At 47.7% G+C, this 22,896-nt stretch overlaps 1 protein-coding gene and 1 long non-coding RNA gene across 7 annotated transcripts in view; both read left to right on the top strand.

Annotated features, from left to right (window-relative positions):
• The first annotated feature begins 986 nt into the window (after positions 1 to 986).
• LOC311604037 lies at positions 987 to 3,852 on the top strand. The gene is made up of 3 exons (XR_014781361.1): positions 987 to 1,183; positions 1,882 to 1,981; positions 3,455 to 3,852. It is a non-coding gene; the product is annotated as an uncharacterized lncRNA (long non-coding RNA).
• A 1,550-nt stretch (positions 3,853 to 5,402) lies between these two features.
• TRAF3 (TNF receptor associated factor 3) overlaps positions 5,403 to 22,896 on the top strand; it is a 97,971-nt gene continuing 80,477 nt past the window's right edge. For 2 of the 6 annotated variants that reach the window (XM_084793502.1, XM_084793503.1), the window contains exons 1-2: positions 5,403 to 5,625; positions 21,020 to 21,077. The gene's annotated coding sequence lies outside the window, so the exon portion shown is untranslated. Of the gene's footprint in view, positions 5,626 to 5,680; positions 5,972 to 7,397; positions 7,480 to 8,207; positions 8,247 to 21,019; positions 21,078 to 22,896 lie in introns of those variants that run through there. The other 4 variants (XM_084793499.1, XM_084793500.1, XM_084793498.1 and 1 more) reach the window with 4 other exon arrangements.

Genomic DNA, 22,896 nt, shown 5'->3' with positions numbered 1-22,896 from the left:
GGTAGAAGGCAAGAGCAGACTCTTGAGAGCTGGCCGCTGACACCACATGCCCACCATAACACATTCCACTTGCTAAAGGCACAGAGCCAGTCAGAAGGGCAGCCTGGGGGATAAGGCTCTGAGGTGCCAGCCAGCTGGGTCCTCCCAGGTGGGCAACAGGGGAACTCACAGGCCCTCTCACTTCTTCCTGGGGGCAGCCCGGCAAAGGGTGCACAGCAAACTGGGCCATGACAGAACGGTTCGGCTCACGGGCCCTGTACTCAGGACTCTCGGGTCCCTATCTACGGTTTCTCTCTCCTTCATCTTTGAGATGGACTCCTTTGAAGCTGGCACGGAGGTCTCTATGGCACTTGGAGTTGAAACTGAAAACATAACTGGCCGCACCTAGCTTGCACGAAGCCTTGAGTTTACTTTCAGTCCCCCCAAACCAAGACAGAAAACACTACACAGAACAGGTTGGTAAAGCCTGTCACTGGATATCCACTGTGGGCTCTAGAGCTGGCTCGGTCAGCTCTCAGGGAAAGGCCAACTTCATCTCCCTTCCGCTGGCTGGAAGGAAGGGCCTACCTGTTCCCAGTGTTGAGCTGAGTGCTAGCTGCCTATTCCTGTCAGGAAGATTTGCCTCCTTCCTGAAGGCTCTAGACGCTGCTGGTCCACACCTGTGTCTACCTGCAACTCCCCTGTGCCCCAGTTCCCACTTGCCAGAGCTGGTTCCCTGTGACACAGTAAGGTAACGTGCCATTGTTCCAGTTTGCCGTGTGTATTTATTGGACCCTGCACAGTCCCCCGCATCCCTGGCTCCCCCTCGTCTCTTCTCTGGCTCCCTACCCCCCACCCCCTCCTGGCTGTAGTCACACTGGCCTCTCTAAATGCTCACTGACCTCAAGGCTTTAGCTTTTCATGCTACAACCCACTTTAGGTCCATGTTCTGCCCCCTTCCCTGACCCTTGCTCAGGCCTGCCTCTCCCCACCAACGCGTGGTTGGTTTATTTCCGTTTCTACCCACTAGACGGTAAAGCTCAAAGGACCCGGCACATTCTTGGCTTTGAGCTAGCAGGGCTGGGCAGGGGTGCTGCTCGGCAGGCAAGCCAGTACAGCAGACTAGGATGTGGAGAAGGCACTTCCATCTGCAGCCACATGGCGTTTCAAGCTTGGAAGACGAAGAAGCACGCCATTTCCCCAGGTTTGCAGGGAGACGGGATATTGCAACGCCTGGGATTAGAATTATTCTTGCTATTTCTAGACCCCCCTTTTTGTCCTGGGCTTGCTGTGGATGCTGTAGCTCCTCCCTCCTCCCCTGCCTGGCTGCTGCTGTGTGGGAGGAGCCGTGTCTTCTCCAGGACCGTTTCTGCAGCCATTGGCTTTTGTTTGCTAAGGGATTGGGGAAAGTCAAAGGAGCCAGCTCAGGCCCGTGGGGAGAGGAGAGGGCCAGTAGTGAGGGAGGGATAAGCCTCTGGGTTCTTGAGGAAGGCTTGAGGCTGGTGTTGCCAGCTGTCTCGTGGGGCTTGCAGATAGTGCCCCTGCTTCCCAGGACATCCACTGAAGATCTCTGTTTCTTGCGAGATCTTGTGGTGGAGTGGGATCCATCTTCAGGAATTTTAAAAGATGGAGGCAGGTGGAGACAGGCCCCATGAGGACTCTTTCCCTTGTACAATTTCAGGCAAGTGTTTAAAGGCACAGATGGTATGTATAATGTATGCACGTGTGCACACATGAATCCTGGGATAGACTCCTTAAAACAAGGACATCTTTGTTTCCCGATTGGCCCACAGAGATGGGAAAAAAAAAACCGGAAACTTTTATGTGGCCCAGTTCCCACCCTCCAAGTTTTTCTCCCCCGTTGCTTTGGCATCACGCAGGAATGTACTCTCTCACCCTTAGGCTTGCTCTGTGTCTCCTGTGTCAACTGTCCTGGGCTGCAGCCTGTTCCTTTGGTGGCGTGACTCTTCTGTGGAGTGGTCCACTAAGGAGACAGGACCAGGTAGGGATGGGACGCTGTGCTACCTCAAGGCTGGGACCCTTCCACTACAATCAGCACCTTGTAGTCTAAAGTGTTGTTTTGGTCAGGAATCTCCAGTAAATTTAGAGGGTCAAGATCACCATTAAAAAAATAATAAATAGGGGTCCTCTGAGGTCAGCGGGTCAAGGCGCTTGACCCCCAACCCTTTTGACCAGAATCTGACCACCAGGACTTACGTGGCGGAAGGAAAGGATGGACTCTCGCAAAGTATCCAGTAACCTCCACAAGTGTGCTTTGACATGTGTGCCCCACCTCAAACAATAGTAGATTCAAAATATAATAAAAATGAGTAATAGTGAAAGCTGGATATGGTGGAGCATGCCTGTAATTTCAGCACTTGAGAGGCAGAGGCAGAGGCAGAAGTTCAAGGTCATCCTCAGCTACATAGTGAGCCTGAGGCCAGCCTGGGCTACAGAAGAGCCTATGTGAGGCAGGTTGGCGTGTGTGTGTGTGTGTGTGTGTGTGTGTGTGTGTGTGTAGACAGACAGGGAGAGACAGAGACAGAAAGAGAGATGGGGGGGAGACAGAGACAGAGAGACAAAGAAAGACAGAGACACACACACACACACAGAGAGAGAGAGAGAGAGAGAGAGAGAGAGAGAGAGAGAGAGAGAGACCTCCAGAACACTCCAGAGAGACCCAAGCTTGCCCTGGAGCAGAGTGTCATTTGCTTGTAATCCTAACACTGGAAAGCTGAGAGAGGAGAATTTCAAGTTTGAGGCTAGCTTGGACTACATAGTGGGAGCCTGAATTAAAATCGATAGACACAGCCAGCAAGTTGGCTTAGTGGGTAAGGATGCTAGCTGCCATGCTGGGCAGTCCGAGTTGGATCCCAGGGCCCCACATGGTGGAAGGAGAGAACTTGGCCTACACACACACACACACACACACACACACACACACACACACACATACACACACACACACACACGCACACACACACACACCACACACACGATACATAACTAATTAAAACCATCTTTAAAATTAACAAATAGACATTTCAGAGCACATTACATGTTTGGGATTCAGTACTGATGTGTATGTGGGTATATTGTCAATCCAACAGGCTTGACAGCCACTTGCTGGGAACTCTTACCTAACTATACTTTTGCTGTGTGTCCCTCCTTTGGCAGCATCGTGTTTTAGCGAGCAAACTGTCAACTCACTTCAGCCCACACCTGCCGCGCAGGGGCAGGTGGCTTCTGCTCCGTGAGCTGTCATTTGAGGCACAGGGAGGGCCCTGATGACACCTGTTCACAGGCCTGAAACCCCTACCACCATGCAATGAATATTTTTCCTCTTAGCACAACAGATGGGAGCGGCTTTCTGGGTGGTTGCACTTCAGTGAGTCATCCCGAGATCTGCATGCACTCTAAAATGCAGCAAACATGTCAGGCCACATAAATTCCTGAGAGAAATTTCTTTGTCCAGAAACAGTGTCAGCGTGTTGTTCGGCGTTGCCATAGGGAACAGCCAGCTTGGCTTCTGAAATGCCCAGAGGAGAGTGCTCTGATTGGTTCTCCGTACTGCTCATCAACTTCTGCCCGGCAACTGGCGCTGCAGCGGCCAGAACACCGCCCCCAAAGCCCTGGCTAGCCCTGTTTGGGGCAAACTTCTTTATCCTGGCAGCTCTGGTTCCTCAAAGCTGGGGTCCTGGAGCTGCTGAATGGGAGAAGAAGAGCTCGCTCGGGGTGGAGAGAGAGACGACCTTGATCTGGGCTCAGCCGCAGAGGGCTCCACGCGGGTGGACTCAACCTACTCGTTCTGACCGAGGATTACTAGCGCTTTGGCAGAGAATAAAAGGAGCCGTGCTGCCATAGGAAACCCCACGCACCAGCCTTTGTACCTTCTGCCTTGTGGCTTATTTGAAAAGATTCCAAATAGTGCAGCCTAGAGGGAGGGAGTCCTTCTGGATCGGGGCAGTTCCCTTGTGCGGACAGTGTAAGGCGTGAGGGGAGCACAGTCACTGCTGATCCTGTATTGCACCCTGGATAGGGCTGGGGTCGGAAATGACAGAGGCCGCAGAGCAGGGGTGTAGGAGGCGGGGGTGGGGGTGGGGTACCTGGGCCTTCTGGGTCATTAAAGACACCCCCAAGGAAGGCCCATCTAACCAGGGTCAACAGTGAGCTCCAGAGTCCCCACAGGTGGGACTGTCACTCTTGCAGCGTTCCTTGGTGAAGCCCTCCTGACCATCTAACCCCCTGACCCTGAACTCACAACTGTGGCCTTGAGGCCCAGGTCGGGGTACCACTGGCCTAGTGGAGCCTGGTTAGCCAGGCCTGCCGACTGAGCTCCCATACAGGGACAGACACCTGTTGGGCTGGTGCAGCCAGAGATGTCCTGTCGGGAGTATGTAGGCTTCTAGAATATTCCATGAAGTGAGCTGGCCAGAAGATGCTGGACTTCCTGCCTCTGTTCACTGCAGAACACGTGGAGAGGGAGAGGTAGCCTGGTCACACTGTTCTGGGCTCCAGCCGAGGGATCCTACGAGCTTTCTTGAGAAGGGCAGTGTGAGTTTCCAGGCGACTTCCTAAGGGGTAGGCCAGCATTTGGCTCCCAGCTTGCCATGGCTCTAGGGACCATCTGGGGGAGCCCTGTGCGCCCTCGGTGGCCATGAGACAGCAGGATGATGTCGCTGGAGAAATGGGCGTCCCTAGCCTAGAGAGGTGCCCAGGGCGAATCGGCCACTCTGTCCACGCCCGGCCAGGCCCCACTTTCCTGGGTGGGTAGGTAGGGAGCCAAGGGGGAACTCTGCTAAAGCTGAGAGCCGGGTCGCCTGTGAGCATGCGAGGGGCACGCGTGGAAATGGCGTGCCTGTGTGGGAATGCGAGGGGTGTCTGTGAGATCTGCGCACCGGTGAGCGTGTTCTTGAGCCTGGGGACACTAGGGACGAACTCTGCACGTGTGTCAGTGGGTGCCCGCGAGCCAGCGTCTTCTACAGGTGCGAGGAGGGCGTGAGTGAGTGAGTGAGTGAGTGAGTGAGTGAGTGAGTGAGTGCCGGAGTAGGCGAGTGGGTTGGGGCCGCCCGTCGAGGTGGCAACACGAGGAACCTTCTTCACCTCGCTCTGCTTGACTGGCTTTTTGACCCGGAAAGACCGGGACGCGGGCGGGGCGCGAGGGCGCACGCGCGCTCGCGCGGAAGGAGGGGGGCTGTCCCCGGGCCCTGAGGGCCTGGGGCGCGCGCCGCCGTTGCTAAGGCCGGCGGCGAGCGCGGGGCCGAGGGTCCCTAGCAACGGGCGCGGGCTCGGGCGCGCGCCAGCGGCGGGTGGGGGTAGGGGCGGGGGGAAATGGGGGAGAGGCGCGCGCGGGCGGCGGGGGCGGGCGCGCCGGGGCGCGCGCCAGCGGCCCGCGGGGATTTCCAGCGCGCGAGAGGAAGTGCCAGCGCGAGGGTGCGTGAGGCGGCGCGGCCGGCGGCCGCCGCGTGCGCGAGCCGGGTTGCAGCCCAGCAGGGACTTTCCAGCCGGCGGCGGCGGCGGCGGCGGCGGCGGCCGCCGGCCCTTCCCCGCCCCCCGACATGGGGCTGCCCGGGGAGCTGGACGCTGCAGACGGCGGCGGAGGATGCGCGCGGCGCCCCTGAGCCGGCCGAGCGGGCGGGCCGCGGGGTAAGGTCGGCGGCCCGGGGCCACGGGGCGGCGGGGCGGCGGGTGGCTCCATCTCGGCGGCGGCCCGGGGCCCGGCGGGTCCTGTGCGGCCAGGCCTAGCCGCCTCACCGTCTGCGGGGCGGCCCGCCCGTCGCCCCAACTTTGGAAACTTTTGTGTGTGGGTCCGGCTCCGGGCCCGAGGCGCCGGCGCTTCTGGCGGACGGGGCAGCCAGGCCTCGCGCCCTAGGTGCCCGCTTCGAGGGGTGCTGAGCAGCCGGCATCTCCGAGGCCCGGGGGGTTGGCGCGGTGCGGAAGGACCGAGTCAGGGTGCCCGCATAGAGGAGCGTGCTCGCCCTGGCTGGTGGAGGTGGGTTTTTGAACCATTATTTAAAAGTTTATACTGAGTCATTGCTCTGCAGATGAATGACTGATTCATAGTCGGAGAGCTGCAGAGGGGCTGGAAGGCAGGCGGGTCTGGGATCCAGCTGGGCCCCGAATGCACACCTTCCACCTTCGATTAGCACCAAAGGTCAGAGTGGGCTCCCACGGGCGAGTCATTAAAACGATCTCTGCCGCGGGGCTTGCAGGTTCTGGACGCGCCAGGCTATGGCTCACGTAGGGTTCGCCACGTTTCCACACTGTCATCACCCCCCGGTTTGGGGACGCGGGTTTCAGGATTAGACCTTTAGAGAGAATTCTGCGTGGAAAATTCTTTACCTTTAATTTGAAACGGCAAGAAAATGCAAATGGGTGAAGCGCTGTGGACGTGCTCTGAAATCTAAGAAGCATTCAGATTAATGATCGGCTGAAGGGACTGATTTTATTTCCACGGCTTTTGTACTGAGCTCTGACTCAGTTTTGAGAATGAAATAGAAGTGTGTGTGTGTGTGTCTGTGTGTGTGTGTGTGTGTATGTTGTGTTGTACACATTTGTAAGTATGCTCTTTTTTTGTTGAGTCTTCAGGGTATATCGACTGTTGTATTGTCTTAATTTACATTCACAGCATACAACTGAAGGGGAGCCATAATTTTTTGGGGGGGTAGCATTTCTGTGACTAGACACATAGGTGAAATCATTAGAAATGCCGTTTTGTGCTGTGTGTAAAATGCTTAGGTGTAGAAATGTCCAGACAGACCCTCGGTTGGGCTTTAAAATCTTTTCATTTTTTTCAGGTCTTGGAAAATGGCCTGTTGAAAATACTGCATCATTGTAGGGTGTCTAGCAAAATAGTGTACAGCCATCCTTTACTCAAAGGAGAGGAAATGTTTCCCTTCTCGCCATATTGTGACATCTTATATATTAAAGATTAGTCTGAAGGTGAAAATTCTCTGGCTAAAGCAAATCAAACCTTTAAAATGTGAAATCTTGGAACATTTTCACAGGAGTCAGAAACCCCTGTGAGTAGGCGCTGGTAATCAATTCTGACAGCCGTTGGGTGCCAGCCTCACTGGTTCAAATCAGACCTCATCACGGACAAGGTTTAAGATAGATGTAAGGTGTCTCACCCAGACACCATCTGTTCCAGCTGTCACAATGCAGAGCCAGGGAGGCAGAGAGCTGGCCCCGGGGAGAATTCCAGCATTTTTAATACAAGACATTCATGTGAATTTTTCTGTGAGGGAAAAGACCAGTTATTTTTCTTGGACGCTCTCCATTCTTTTCGGAATTAATAAGATGGCCTCAGTGAGAAGACTGCGGAGATGCTCCGCTGGAAGCAGGCAGTAGCCAGTTGTTTCTGCTACTCTTGCTTTGAAGAAAGTCCTTCATTTAACTGGCGTCTCCCTGTGTTTGAGGTTTCCTGAGAACACCTGTGTAAGAATCCCTTAGAAAATGTCAGGAGGCAAAGGAAGAAGGACTTTCTGGGGTACTGTCAGGGTAGGTATGCTAATGAGCCAAAAGGATGGGCATGGTTTATCATTCCCTTAAAAAATCCTTTTTTTTTCCCCAATGATGAAACTACCTCAGGAGAGATGAAACTGTCACTGTGGTGTTGGAGCCCGAGGTAGCTCAAATACACAAAGGAAATTGCATTAAATTTGCCCATTTTTTGTTTTTTTCGTCTTGTATAGTAAGACTCTGAAAGCAGCACATGCGCTAACCTATCAAGTATTATGAAATAGTTGAGCTTCCTCTCAATGGTCAGTTTCAGAGGAGTCTCATACCCGAGGCCAACAGTGTGATTTTGAGGCATCAGGGCCCCTGTATGGGTCTTGCAAGTATTTGCAGAAGAAGAATGAGTTTTTTTATGGTTGATGTCTGCGTATGTATATGCTCATTGCATTTCAGATAGGGAGGGAAGCCGTGAAGAAGGCTAAAGTGAGGAGGGACGTGAGGCCAGAGGACTTGGAAGGTGACCAGAGAGAGGCAGCTGAGGCATAAGAGTGGGACAGCCCAGAGGCCTGCAGGCAAGAAGGCGGGAGAGAGAGTGGGAGCTACAAATTGGTGTAGTCCCAGAGGAGCTAACAGAAAGAAAAGAAAATTCAAATTTTAAAAAGTATAGAAGAAACATTAAGTGTATTTGTGTAGTTTCTATGATTCTTAATTAATAAAATTATAAAATGCCTTTTCATTTTGGAAAACCTTTATTGTTTTGCATATTCCAGGAAAGAATTGGGATGACAGGCCAATCCAGGAAGAAGAAGGTGAGGTTTCTGTCAAACATAGAACCTTTGTTTGATGAAACTTAACAGACTTGGGGGCAGCTGTCAAGAAGGAGTGGGATGTCACTAGTGCAGGTGACTGTTGGCTTCTGGCCCTCCAGGAGTCAGGTTGGCATTCTCGCTGCATTCAGACAAGCACATTATTAACTGGAGCTTGGGAGTCTTTTGCTCATTTAATTAATGTTCAATTAATGTGCCCGAGTCCCCATAATTTAGTTACTACGCTAGGATGAGTGAGGCATAGCACCTGCTTTTAGGGGAGTGATCTGTAGAAGTCTGGCGCATCAGGGCCGTGTGCACAGTGAAGTGCTGTACGGGAACTCACCTAAGACTGCAACACCTGGGCAGGAGCTTCCCACCGGAAGAGTGGAGGAAAAAAGTCAAGTCACTGTCCTGCTCCCAGAGAGCGCGGAAAACAAGGAAAGCCCTCCACTTAGGTAGGAGGAAATGAGGTCTGCAAGTGTGGGGGTGGCCTCTGGGAAGGTACTCCAGTTGACCACAGCCTTATTAGGAGGTCTGGCCCCACTTGGAGGGCCCTGAGAGTGGCCCTTCTGTATAAGATGAGAGCTGTTAGCTTGCTGCTTCGTTGCTCCTCCTGGTGTATATGATGCTGGCAGTGCTGCTAGCCAGAGTTGCTTGCAGATGTTACATCCGTGCTGCCCTCCAGCTCCTGCAGGCTCTTGTGTGATTTGGAGCTGAAGCCGTCTGTGGAAGGGCAAAGGGTGGTGGCGCATACTGTGCTGATGGTTGCTCTTTGTAGGTCAGTTGTTCTCCCCTTCCTAACACTGCGACCCTTTCCTACAGATACTCACGTTGTGGTGACCCCCAGCCATAAAATTATTTCATTGCTACTTCATAACTGTAATTTTGCTACTGTATGGATAGTAATGTAAATATCTGATATGCAGGACATCTGATATACTACCCAAAGGGATCATGACCCATAGGGTGAGAACACTGTTGTAGGTAGAAAACTTGAAAAAGCTGTGGTGGTGGTGGTGAGACAGAACCAAATTTTCCCAAACCTACCACAGTCTGGTCCTTACTAGTGAACTTGAAACATTTTAATTCTCAAGAAATGAAATATTGGACCCTGTGTTTCACTTTTTATACTTGATCTTAGCCAAAAGGCTGAGAAGTGATGTATTTCACTTTTTAACATTTATTTTATTTATTATTATTGTAAGGGGGGGACAGGGGTGTGTGTGCCACCTTGGGCATGTAGTGGTCAGAGGGCAACTTTGTGGAGTCAGTTCTGTCCTTCATAGTCACATGGGTTCTGTTTATTGAATTCAGGTGGTCACACTTACATCTTTGGATGGCAAGTGCCCTAACCCACTGAGCTGTCTGATCGTCCCCAGTGTTTCATTTATTTAAAAAAAAAAAAGCTTTATGTTGATTTTAGCAATTTGAAAATTAAATAGAGGGTGGTGAGAGGGAGCAGCAGGTAAGGGTGCTTGCCACCAAGCGGCATGGCCTGACTTTGCGTCCTAGAACTCTTGGTCAAAGGAAAGAGTTGGTAGAAGGAGAGAACCAATTTTTGCAGATTGCCCTCTCACCTCCACAAAAAACGTAAAGGAAAACAAAAATGAAATGGAGGTTATCTGGTAGCGTCTCATGAGGACATTTTACTGAGAAAGGTATCAGGGACTGCTGTTCGGATATCCCAATTTCTTCTCCAATTTAAACACTGATTATTATCCAGACCATAAAGCCATATTAACAAGAAGCCTGCTATCTTTTAAGTAGTGAGAAAAGTTAACTTGAATAATACAGAATGATACAGTCTTTCTTTCATACAGCACTCCAGTGGTGAAATATGTCTCTAGGCGTCATGATGATTTTTGTTTGTTTTTGAGACAGGTTGTCCCTATACAGCCCAGGTTGCCCTTAAACTTGGGATACTCCTGCCATGGCCACCTTAGTTCTGGGAGAGCCACCATGCTTGGTGAGTCATAATACTTTTCCCCCCCTACTCAGAATGTCCCTGTATAGTCCTGGCTGACCTGGAACTCACTCTGTAGATCCGCCTGCCTCTGTCTCCTGAGTGCTGCCTGGAATTAAAGACATGGATAACACTGTCTGGCAGAGTCATAGTATTTTTGAAGAGGTTTTCCAACGTTAACTTTTTTTTTTTAGATTCATTTATTTATTATGTTTACAGTACTCTGCCTGTATGTACACCTGCAGGCCAGAAGAGGGCATTAAATCACATTATAGATGGTTGTGAACCACCATGTGGTTGCTGGGAATTGAACTCAGGACCTCTAGGAGAGCAGTCAGTGCCCTTAACCTCTGAACCATCTCTCCAGTCCCAAGGTTGACTTTACTCTGGAAGGCTAGTGGGCATTTGGAGACCTGCATGCTAGGTATGTGGTGGCAAGCTTGGTAAATGTTTGTGTTTAGATTCTGCAAGGTGGGAGGGAAGAGGAGGAGGACACGACAGATGCGCACAGTGTTCCACCGGGCTTGGAGTCTGTGCAGTTGGGCAGGCCCAATGCCTCCCTTGGTCATTTTCCTCCATGCTACTCTTGTCCTGCTGTTCTGGTATGTTAGAGAGTGACACAGTGGCGAACTACTGCTGCTTGTTGTTGTTTTGAAATGGGGGCTCTCTATGTAACCCTAGCTGTCCTGGAACTTCTGTGTACAAGAGGCTGGCCCGAAACTCTCAAGAGATGCATCTGGCTACAATGCAGTTGTAGATTTTATTCAGTTGTAGGGTTTTTTTGGCTTTGTCTGGTGAATGTAGATTTTGTTTTGTTCTTATATAGTGTTTTTCAAATATATTGTGGATTGCTCAAGCAGTTTTTCATGCAGCCTTTCCTTGCTTGCGCTTGCTTGCCTGTATGGGCTCCCCACTCCCCGGTCAGCTTTCATTCCTTTTCTGTGTTTCTTAGAGCAGCACCAGTGAACTTGTATTCTTTCCCAAGCCTAGCTGGGGCTGGGCTTGCAGATCATTGGTGGAGCCCAGCACGTGCAAGGCTCTGGGTTTCATCCCCAGCAGTGAAAAAAATCAGTTAGGATACTCCTTACCCTGTGGTTCAGGTGCTGCACGAGTCTTGCTGTGTGTAGCAGGCCCTAACCTGATTTACTAATGTGTTTTCTTTCCTCTTTACCTCTTTTAATTTACATTTAAACCAGTAGTCTACCGGTAATGATAGTATTTAGTCATCATGTCTTTACAGAGTTTTACAAACATTAGCTTGTTAGTGGTGAACACGTCCCTGAGGCCTGGTCACTCTGTAGAGAGTATCATAGTTATAGCCCAGCCCCCGTTTATCTCAGACTTAATTATAGCTACAGACGGCTTATGGGAATATAAGTTAAAAGCAAAGAAGCCTTTTCCCCAATTAGCAGTGAAGTGATGTTGGCTGTTGCAGAGAATCTGGCTTTTCAGCTAGAACCACTGTGAGGGTTTTGATGTGGAACCAGGAATGGGCAGAGACTGCGGGGCCAGCGGCTGGGCCTTGTTTCATGGCCACGTTCCTACTCTGGAGGGCTGCGCACCAGGGCTCCACCCAAGTCCCTGAGCTAATAGGAGTACTCCTTTTGTGAGCCAGGACCTCAGTGCAGCTAAAATTCTTCCCTGCCCTTTCAGGCTTGGGGGAATGCTGGTGTATCTCCGACTGACCTCTAGGTTGAAGCGACAAACTTTTTTGTTTGGTTCTTTTCGAGACGGGGTTTCTCTGCGTAGCCCTGGCTGTCCTGGAACTTGCTTTGTAGACTCAGAGATCCACCTGCCTGTGCCTCCCAAGTGCCAGGATTAAAAGTGTGCAACACCACTGCCCAGCTGTGAGATGACAGACTGTTTAAGGGAGTTGTTTACTCTTCTGTTTTTCCACAGTTCAGCCTGAAGTGTGAAGGAAAATGAGACACATTTGGGGATGGAAGGATGGCTCAGCAGTTAGGAACACTGGAGTCAATTTCCAGTGCCCGCCTGGAGTCTCATAGTGTTCTTTACTGCAGTTCCGGGGCTTTTCTGGGCTCCATGAGCACCAGGCATACCTACGGTGCAATAGGCCAAGCACTCATCTACATAGACTAAAAGGCGAGACACATTCACATATGGAAGGATTCAGACGCCATCTGAGTTCTGGTTATTCCTGCAGCTGGTGTCAAGTTACTCATCCTCAGGAGCTGGGCGTGGTGGCGCACGCCTTTAATCCCAGCACTCGGGAGGCAGAGGTAGGTGGATCGCTGTGAGTTTGAGGCCAGCCTGGTCTACAAAGTGAGTGCAGGATGGCCAAGGCTACACAGAGAGACCCTGTGTCGAAAAACCAAAAAAAAAAAAAAAAAGTTACTCATCCTCTCTTTTCTGTGGAATGCAGAGCTCTGGTGCTGGCGCCAGATGATAGCAGGATGACTGACTTCACATCATTAGACCATGTGCTTAAGATGGCTGAGATGGTAAATTTTATGTTATATGTGTTTTACAGCAATAGAAAATAATTGTGAGGTGTAAACGTGGGAAGTAATGGGGGTGCTGGAGAGATGGCTTAGCAGTTAAGAGCATGCACTGATGCCCTTGCAGAGGACCAGAGCTCAGTTCCCAGCTCCTGCACCAAGTGTCTCATAACTGCTTGTACTCCAGCTCCAGGCGGGTCAGACGCAGCAATCCCAGGACTTGTGAGGCAGCGGCAGGGGGGTTGCGAGATGTGTAGCCTTAGGCTACACAGCCAGTTTGAGGCCAGCCTGGGACACGTAGACTTGTCTCTAGAAGTAAAATAAGCCGGGCGAGACGCAGGCGGATCGCTGTGAGTTCGAGGCCAGCCTGGTCTACAAAGTGAGTCCAGGACAGCCAAGGCTACACAGAGAAACCCTGTCTCAAAAAAAATAAAATAAATAAATTAAAAAAAATTAAGCCAGGCATGGTGGTGCATGCCTTTGATCCCAGAATTTGGGAGGCAGAGGCAGGTGGATTACCGTGAGTTCAAGGCCAACCTGGTCTACACAGCCAGTCCAGGACAACCAAGGCTACACAGAGAAGCCCTGTCTCGAAAAACAAAAAACAAACAAACAAACAAAAATAATTTTAAAGAAGTGGTTATTTCTCTCTCTTTTTCCTTTTTTGCATGTTTTTAACAAGGTAAAAGGCAGGCTCGCTTAGAGTATGTGGGCTGGGCCAGAATACCTTATACATGAGGGTTGAGGGAAAACATTACTGGACTATGAACAAAGTCCCCGCTCCCTTCTTTTTGGAGACAAGGCCTTGCTGTGTAGCTGAGGCCCACCTTGATACTTGCAATTCTTTTTTTTTTAAATACTTTATTTAATTTTCATTTGTGTGCATTGGTGTTGGGGTGTCAGATCTTGGAGTTACAGACAGCCATGAGCTGCCATGTGGGTGCTGGGAATTGAACCTGGGTCCTTTGGAAGAGCAGGCAGTGCACCCAACCACTGAGACATCTCTCCAGCCCTGATACTTGCAATTCTTTTGCTTATCCTCCTGAGGTTGAGTGGTGGAATTATAGGCATAGGCCACCATGCCCCGCCAAGAAAGTCTTTAGAAGGTAAAATATCTGGAAACCAAAGTCACATTGTATTTGCATAAAAGGAACATCTATATTTGGATATTTCTGTTTCTTTTTAAGAAAGCAATTTTTGCATATAATTTTTTTTTTATTTTAAAACTTTCTGCAAAGCCAATCAAGAAGTGTTGAAAGGAAAAACTGTGAAAGTTATCCTTGCGTATTTGGGAACTTCAGCAAGCACTTAATGGTTGAATTTTGGTAAGGGTTTTTGTTGTTGTTTGTTTGTTTGTTTGTTTGAGTCAGGGATTCTCTGTGTCACCCTGGCTGTCCTGGACTCGTTTTGTAGACCAGGCTGGCCTTGAACTCACAGAGATCCACCTGCCTCTGCCTCCCCAAGTATTGGGATTACAGACATGCACCCCCTCGCTCAGCAATAAGTTGTATTTTAATTTTCTCCCATTGTTTACCAGGAATGATGTTTTCTGATTTATTCAAGTATCTTAAAAATATTCAAAGAGTCTTCTTTAAAATCTCTTAAAATAGTCCATGTCTCTCATAATCTCTTAGCTTGCTTCTTTTCTTTGGTAGAAAAAAAAAATGTTTATCACCATAGTGAAGAGAGTTTCTGGCATGTGGTTGGTAGTCAAGTATTTGTATAAATGAATCTGTAATTATAGCTCAGCATTTCTTCCATTGAGATAAAATTCACATGACATACAATTAACTGTCCTAAGGTATATAGTTCAGTGGTATTTAATGTACTCAAAACGTCATTCAACTACCGGGTCTTTCTAGGTCAAACTTACATTCTATCCCCATGGAGAAATCACTTCCCTCCCTTCCTCCCAGGTCCTGACCTAGTCTGCTGTGTGTGTCCATGCATTTGCTTATTTTTAATATGTCTTTTTTTGTTCGTTTGTTTTGTTTTGTTTTGTGACAGGGTTTCTCTGTGTAAGTAACCTTAGCTGTCCTGGACTCGCTTTGTAGAACAGGCTGGCCTCAAACTCACAGAGATCCGCCTGCCTCTGCCTCCCGAGTGCTGGGATTACAGGCGTGCGCCACCACGCCCGGCTTTGTCTGCTCATCTGTTTGTGAACATTTAGTTTTGTCCTCTTTACTGTTAGGAATAATGCTGCCATGAGTTGATGTTTAAGGGCATGTGTGTTCCCCGGGATGTACCTCACAGAGCAGTTGTTGGTGAGTTTAACTTATTCCTACCACCAGGGTTCCACCTTCTTCACTAAAACTAACTTGTGTTGTTCTAGGGCATGAGCTGCTGTGTCATTGTCATTCTGATTTGTCATTTCCTGATGGCCAGTGATACTGAATGTCTCTCGGTGTTTTAGGTGGCTATTTGTATATGTTTTCAAATGTCTGAGCCTTTTGTCTCTGCTTTAATAGGGCTGATTTTTTCATGTTGATTTATAAGAGCTCTTTATAGACTGTAGACATGACACCCTTTAGATACACAATTTGCAACTATTTTCTCCATTTAATAGAATGCTTCATAAATGTTGTTAATAGTATTCTTTACACAGAAGGTTTTTTTTTTAAGATTTATTTCTTTATTGTATATGAGTGCTGTATCTGTAGAAGAGGGCATCAGATCACTTTATAGATGGTTGTGAGCCACCACGTGGTTGCTGGGAATTGAACTCAGGACCTCTGGAAGAGCAGGTGGCGCTCCTAACCAATGAGCCATCTCTCCAGCCCTACACAGAAGTTTTAATTGAAGTTCTTTTTCTTTCTTTCTTTCTTTCTTTCTTTCTTTCTTTTTTTTTGTTTTTTTGTTTTTTTTTTTTTTGGTTTTTCGAGACAGGGTCTCTCTGTAGCCTTGGCTGTCCTGGACTCACTTTGTCGACCAGGCTGGCCTCGAACTCACAGTGATCCGCCCGCCTCTGCCTCCCGAGTGCTGGGATTAAAGGCATGCGCCACCACGCCCGGCTTCTTTCTTTCTTTCTTTCTTTCGTTACTTGTGCTTTTGGTGTCAAGGCTAAGAATCTACTGCTAAACCATTAAAATTTTTTACCCCTGTGTTTTCTGAGAGTTTTACAGTTTTAGGCTTTATGCACAGGTCTTTGGTCCATTCTGAGTTCATTTTTGTATAGAGATCAAGGTAGATGGTCCCACTTTTTTTTGTAGATGGTTACCCAGTTTTCCCAGCACCACTTGTGAAGAGAATACTTTTTCTCCCATCGAAAGGTCCTGGCTTCCTGTTGAAGACACACTGGGTGTAGGTGCCTGCATTTACTTCTGGACTCTTAGGTCCGCTCTCCTGCCCTGCGAGCTTAGCCTCGTGGCAGCACCACGCTAATTTGATGGTTGTAGCTCTGTAGTAAACATTGAAGTAGTAAGCTTGGAAAATGAGAGTATTGCAACGTTTTCACTCTCAATATTGTTTTGACAGTTTTGAGCCCATTGGTGTTTATTGTGAGTTATAAGAGTTGCTTTTCTGTTTCTATAAAAATGGCTACTGGAATTTTAACTGGGGTTACACTGAATTAGATTGCTTTGGGGTAGCCATCTTAACACTGCCATCCACTCCATGAACATGGGTGTCTTCTTGTTTGTTTCCTCAATTTCCTTCTTCCTTTTTTTCTCTCCTTCCCTTCTCTCATGGTGCTAGAGATTGACTGAGGTCCTCAACGAGAGGTGGACAAACATTGTGCCACCGAGCCATGTTTCGTCAGTACCTTGTAGTTTCAGTGTATAAATATTCACCTCCTTGGGTAATTTTATTACTTAATATTTTGTTCTTGTGGATTCTACTGTAAATAGGATTATTTTATTTTCATTTTAGATTGCTGTTTGTGATGTATAGAAGCACCTTTTTTGGGGTGTTTGTTTGTTTCTTCAAAACAAGGTTTCTCTGTGTAGTTCTGGCTGTCCTGGCTGGCTTTGAACTCAGAGATCCACCTGCCTCTGCCTGTGCCTCTTGAGTACTGGGATCAAAGGTGTGTGCCACCACTGTCTGGCTTTTTAAAAAATGTGTTTGGGAATTTTGCTTGTGTGCATATCTGTGCATTGTATACATGTCTAGTGTTTACAGAGGCCAGAAGAGCACATCAGATTCCTTGGGACTGGAGTTACAGATGGTTGTGGGTTCTAGGCATTGAACCCAGGTCCTCTAGAAGAGCAAGCAGCGTGCTCTTAACCTCTTAGCTATCTCTCTAAGCGCTTGTGGGACATTCTTGGCCCATTTTCTATGCAAATAGAGATACATTGTATCCGCTTTCCAGCCTGATGCTTTACCTCTTTTTTCTTCCCTATCCAGGCTAGTGATGAGGGTCATAGTGGAGGAGAGCATCCTTGTAAGGCTTCTGATTTTGGAGGAGACTTTCAGCCTCTCACTGGTTCAGTGCTTAGCCTATGTGGGGCCCTGGACTTGCCAGGTTGGGGTTAGTGCAAATCCTTAAAGGCTTTATTACAGTAAGGGAGCTCTTGTTTGTGTCTGTTCCTAGTTCGTTGGTTTTGTTTTGTTTTTGAGACAAGGTCTCTCTGTGGTGTCCTGATTGTCCTAGGGCTTGCCTTGTAGACCAGGCTGGCCTTGAACTCACAGAGAAACTCTTGCACGCTGGGAATAAAGGTGTGCACCACTAATCCCAGCCTTTAATTTGCTGTTTTTAATAATAAAATGTTGTTGAATTTTGTCAAGTTCTATTTGTTTTTCTTTGAAGACAGGGTTTCTCTGTGTAGCTTTGGCTGTCCTGAACTCACTTTGTAGACCAGGCCCAGGCTGGCCTCCAACTCACAGAGATCCACCTGCCTCTGCCTCCTGAGTGCTGAGATTAAAGGTGTGCACCATTATGCCTGGTTTTGTCAAGTTCTTTTGTATTATGAGAATGAACATGTATTTTTTTTCTTTTTTCCTAATAGTATACTGTGTTATATTGTGTGTGTGTGTGTGTGTGTGTGTGTGTGTGTGTATAAGTCTATGTGTGTTTATTTGTATAGGAACACTGAGAACACTCACAAGAGGCTTGAGATCATCCTTAGGTGTTATTTCTCAGGTGCAGCCTACCTTCTTTCGGGAGCCAAGATCTCTCACTGGAACTTGAGGTTTTCTAGTTAGCCTAGGCTGGCTGGCCAGCAAGCCGCCTGCTTGTCCACCTGCCTTGTGTGTGGTGGGGGTCAAACTCAGGTACTCACGCTTGCATGGCAAGTGCTCTTGCTGACTGAATATTTCTCTAGCCCTAGTGATTCTGTATACTGACTCATCCTTGCGTTCTTGGCATAAATCCTGATTTGTCATGTATGCAGTCCTCTTAACAGATTCTGGATTATGTGCCACAGCTGTCCTGATGATGTTTGTGCTTGTGTTCTTAAGGAATATTAGTTTGTAATTTTCTCTTCCTTTGTTAAATAGGTACCAAAAGGTATATCATGTTTATATAGAGTTTTGTTACCAGGTCTCCCTATCTCCAGTCATATAAAAATTCTAGGAGGGAGCCAGGTGGTGGTGGCGCACGCCTTTAATCCCAGCACTTGGCTGGCAGAGGCAGGCAGATCGCTGTGAGTTCGAGGCCAGCCTGGTCTACAAAGTGAGTCCAGGACAGTCAAGGCTACACAGAGAAACCCTGTCTCGAAAAACCAAACCAAACCAAACAAAAATTCTAGGAGGGTTTCAAAAGAGGCATGGTGATAATCCCACGTAGCTTTTTATTTCCCAAACTTGTCAACACACGGCTGTAGTATTGGCTCTAGGGTCAAGCATTCCCCTTACAGCAGGGAAAGTCATGGCTGACATTACATCCATCACCCTGTGTCTACCAACAGAGAATCAGGAAGATAGGAGAAAGGTGTACTTCATTTATTTGGTTCTTCTGTTCCAGGTAGCATTGATTGAAGTCGCCCTTGGGATCTGTCTGGTGGCTGATCTGATCTCAAGGATCTGAGATGTTTGCACTCAGGTGCCTGTGTGGTCGGAAGGTCTAGATCAGGGTGTGTGGTCTCAGGTCTGTTGTTATTGATGTCGTTGCTGAGTATGGGTGCTCAGAACTCCTAGACAGTGAGCTCCTTAAAGTGCTGCTGTCTTAAACTTGAGTTTGGAAATCAGTGTGGTGTTATTTGTGCCTCAGGGCCCGTTTGGAGTTAAAGGATGGAATGTAGATCGGATGGCCTGATGAGCAGAGTGTAAGGATTTGTGATTGGTCACTCCCCACTGCATGTGATGCTCAGGCAGCACAGTGTTCTCAGTGGACTGTCAGGTACACCTTTGGGTGGAGAATTTAGGAATGAACTCTGGAATGACAGTCGCTGAATAAAAGTCTATGTATCAGGAGCTGTTTGGCTCCTTTTTTTTTTTTTAAGGGTTTGTTTGTTTGTTTATTATGTCTGCATGTACACCGCAGGCCAGAAGAGGGTATCAGATCACATTATAGATGGTTGTGAGCCACCATGTGGGAATTGAACTTAGGACCTCTGGAAGAGTAGCCAGTGAGTGCCCTTAGCCTCTGAGCCATCTCTCCAGCCCTGTTTTGCTCTTTTCTATACCTGGTCTTGCTGTACAGCCCAGGCTGACCTTGCAGTTGCTGTCTCCTGCTTCTCACCCCAAGGGCAGGGATGATAGGCAGGGAGCACTCACTAGGGTACTCTCAGCATTGGACTTGGGTCTGTCACCAAAGGTCTTTCTAAGAGTTAGATTAGTGGATCTTTAGGTGCAGCTTTGGGTCTGTGATCTTTTCCTTCCTGGAAGTTTATTTAACATGATAAGTTGAAACTCGTGTTTGGAAGTTAAGTGACTGTTTTTCTCTGTTCTCTTTGGTTTTTCAAGACAGGGTTTCTTTGTGTAGGCCTGGCTGTTCTGGACTTACTTTGTAGACCAGGCTGGCCTACAGACTTAGAGATCTACCTACCTCTGCCTCCCAAGTGCTGGGATTAAAAGCATGTGACACCATGCCCGGCTAGTATTTCTGTCCGGTTTTTAAAAAGCTTCATTGGGAAAATAATAGTGGGGCTGGAGAGATGGCTCAGTGGTTAAGAGCACTGTCCACTCTTCCAGAGGACCCGGGTTCAATTCTGAGCATTCACATGGCAGCTCACAACTGTTTGTAACTCCAGTTCCAAGGGATCTGACATCCTCACACTGCCGTACATACAGGCAAACATCAATGCGCAGAAAATAAAAGAGAGAGAGAAAATAATAGTATGCCTGTATATCATAAATTTCCTTTTTTTCCCCATACAGCTCATTCTAGCAAATTCCTTAGAGACTTGTTAGAATGGACTTGTGACTGTGGGTAGAAGGACGGGTCAGTTAGTGTGCACAGAGGTGCTGCATCAACTCTAACATGGACGTCTCATTTTCTGTGGCTCTTGCTTTCTCAGCCTATCTCAGCTGATGGCTGTAACACTACTGAGCCAGGCCTACGATGTTGATGTCACAGGGCACTGAGGGAGTTAAATAATGAAACTGGAAGTCTGCCTTTCCAGTCATAGTGTGTTGGAATCCGTGAGGGAAGGCATGCCTGCCTGCGTCTGCACTGAGAGCGCCAGCGTTTCTGGCCAGGGAGTCACTGGTGCTGTGTTTCACTTCTAGGCATGTGGCCTTAGTGAAAAAGCATGAATGAAGAGGAGCATGTTCTGCTTTAAGTGTGTGATGCACCAGAATGACTGAGGGGAAGTTTCAGGGAACTGTGGGAGCTTCTACTTCCCTCCCGTGACTCCAGAGGTCAAGAGCTTCTGGTCTCACATGGTCTGAGGTCTGTTGCCACAAGAAAATTACAAATGTGATTTTTTGTTTGTTTGTTTTGGGTTTTGTTTTTTCTCAAAACAGGGTTTCTCAGTGTAGCCTTGGCTCTCCTGGACTCACTTTGTTGATCAGGCTGGCCTCGAACTCACAGTGATCCATCTGCCTCTGCCTCTGGAGTGTGCCACTACACCCGGGTCATTTTATTTTTTAATTCCTTAAATTTGCCAGTTTTTGAAATGTCATGTAGGTCAAAAATATTGCTGTCTGTAAGCCTCTGGCCATGTTATATGATACACTGTACCTTCCTCATCCACTGTTACCTTCAGGGTTTTCTATACCACAGTGTGGTGGCTGTGGCCAGGGCTGCCCAATGTGGGGGACAATATTGAGTAATTAGTCTTTGGGGAGGGTGGTAACTGAGGTGCAAGGACAACAGCATTTTGCACAAGTGCTGCCTTTTTCCTGTAGTCAGATGTTCTCCCCTGAGCTGCCTCATCTAACTTGCCTTACTTACTTCTGAGTTCTGGTTCGTAGAGCATGGTTTGCCCTGTCCTCTGATGTGTTAATGCAGTTAACTTTTTGTTTTTCCCTAGGGTTCGTAGGAACTGCTTCAGGCTTTCATCACTTAACGCTTGGAATGAAGCCCATCAGGTATGGTTTAACCTCTAAGAAGCTTTTTGAGTGGTCTTCCCTGAGACCACACCTCCTCATAGAAAGCTTTGGCCTTCTGTTTTTCTGGGCATGACTTTTTTTCCTTTTTCCTTTTTTTTAAACTTTGAGATAAGGCCTCATTTAGCCTAGGCTGGCCTTGGACTAAACGTGTAGCCGAGAATCACCTTAACTTTTGCCTGGATCTATTTTCCAGGTGCTGGATCACACGTGTGTGCTGTCATACCCAGCTGCTTTGTTTGGGAGTTTTGTTTGCTTGTTTGCTTGTTTTGTTTTTTTAAAAAGATCTCACTATGTAGTCCTGGCCGACTTGGAATTTGTTATGTTGGCAAGGCTGGCTTCAAACTCACAGAGAGCTCCTTGTGTTAGCCTCTACCTGTGAGTGCTGGAATTACAGGTGTGCACCACCACACCCCGTTTGTTTACATGACCTGTCTCTGAGTGTCCACTGTTTGCCCAGAACCTGGCAGCAGAGAAGCATGGGGCAGCTTTCTCTAGTGGTTAGTGTTACCACAGTGCAGGTGGATTTTTTTGTTGCAGGGCCCCATCTTCTTGGAGACCTCAAAGGTTACTGTTAGGAATGACCATTGTTTATTGTACAAAATTTAAGTATTTTTAAGTTCCATTTTCAGCAGATCCTCAAAAGCTTTGAGGACCACAGTCTTAGTAAGTACATCTGGGGTGCACAAACTTTGTCCTTAGGTACTTGGTTCAGACTCAGACCCGAAAATATGTACAAGAAGCTGGATGAAGCTCATTTTTAGAATTAGTTAGTACTCTGTATTGCTTCTAATGTCCCAACAGAAAGTTTATATATATATATATATATATATATATATATATATATATATATATATATATATATATACATACATACAATAATCTTACAGATTTTGAAATAATATTTATACCTAAAGAAAAGTTTAGGGCTGGAGAGATGGCTCAGAGGTTGAGAGCACTGGCTGCTCTTCCATAGGTCCTGAGTTCAATTCCCAGCAACCACATGGTGGTGGCTCAGAGCCATCTGTAATGAGATCCAGTGCCCTCTTCTGCCTGCAGGTGTACATGCAAATAGAACACTGTGTACATAATAAATAAATCTTTAAAAAAGAGAAAGGCCTGGTGGCACATGCCTTTAATCCCAGCACTAGGGAGGCAGAGCAGGTAGATCTCTGTGAGTTCACAGTCTGGTCTACAGAGTGAGTCTAGACAGCCAAGGCTACACAGAGAAACCCTGTTTCAAAAAACCAAAACAAAAAAACCCACAAAACCAAAAAAAAAAAAAAACCCAATAGACTATATTCCCTTACTTTTTGTTTTCTTCTGCCATTAAAGGTGGCTCTTCTGATATGAGACAGGTTTTGGCTTTTCTTTAACAAGCGTTCATGGGGTTAGAGAAGAAGAGAGCCATGCTCCAGCCCCAAAGCCAGCGTTAATTTTTAATTGAATTGGGACCACAGAAAGACCATTTGCCACTTGCCTGTAGAGGGCAGCAGAGACAAGCTGGAAGTCAGTGGTACCACTTGGCCAATTTACTCTAAGGACATTTTCACTTGAAATGTCTTTTTTTTTTTCTTCAGATGTTTCATTTGACCAATGGTCTCCAGATTTCTTAGTTGGATGCTTTTATTTCCCTGGAAAGATAAAAGCAAAACCCTGCACCAACCCTAATTCTGGTGGGCTCATTTTTTGGCAGGTTATATTTTTCCCCAGGGCAAAACGATTTTTGGCAGCAGAAGAATTATTATCTTTCAATTGAAAATTTAAAAATTCTTTTGAAAAATTGAAACTAAATATACCT

The sequence above is a fragment of the Acomys minous genome, assembly GCF_964271855.1.
Source record: "Acomys minous genome assembly, chromosome: 8".
In the NCBI taxonomy this organism is placed as follows: domain Eukaryota; kingdom Metazoa; phylum Chordata; class Mammalia; order Rodentia; family Muridae; genus Acomys; species Acomys minous.
Note: the sequence above shows the minus strand (reverse complement) of the source record. Positions and strands in the feature narration are given on the sequence as shown.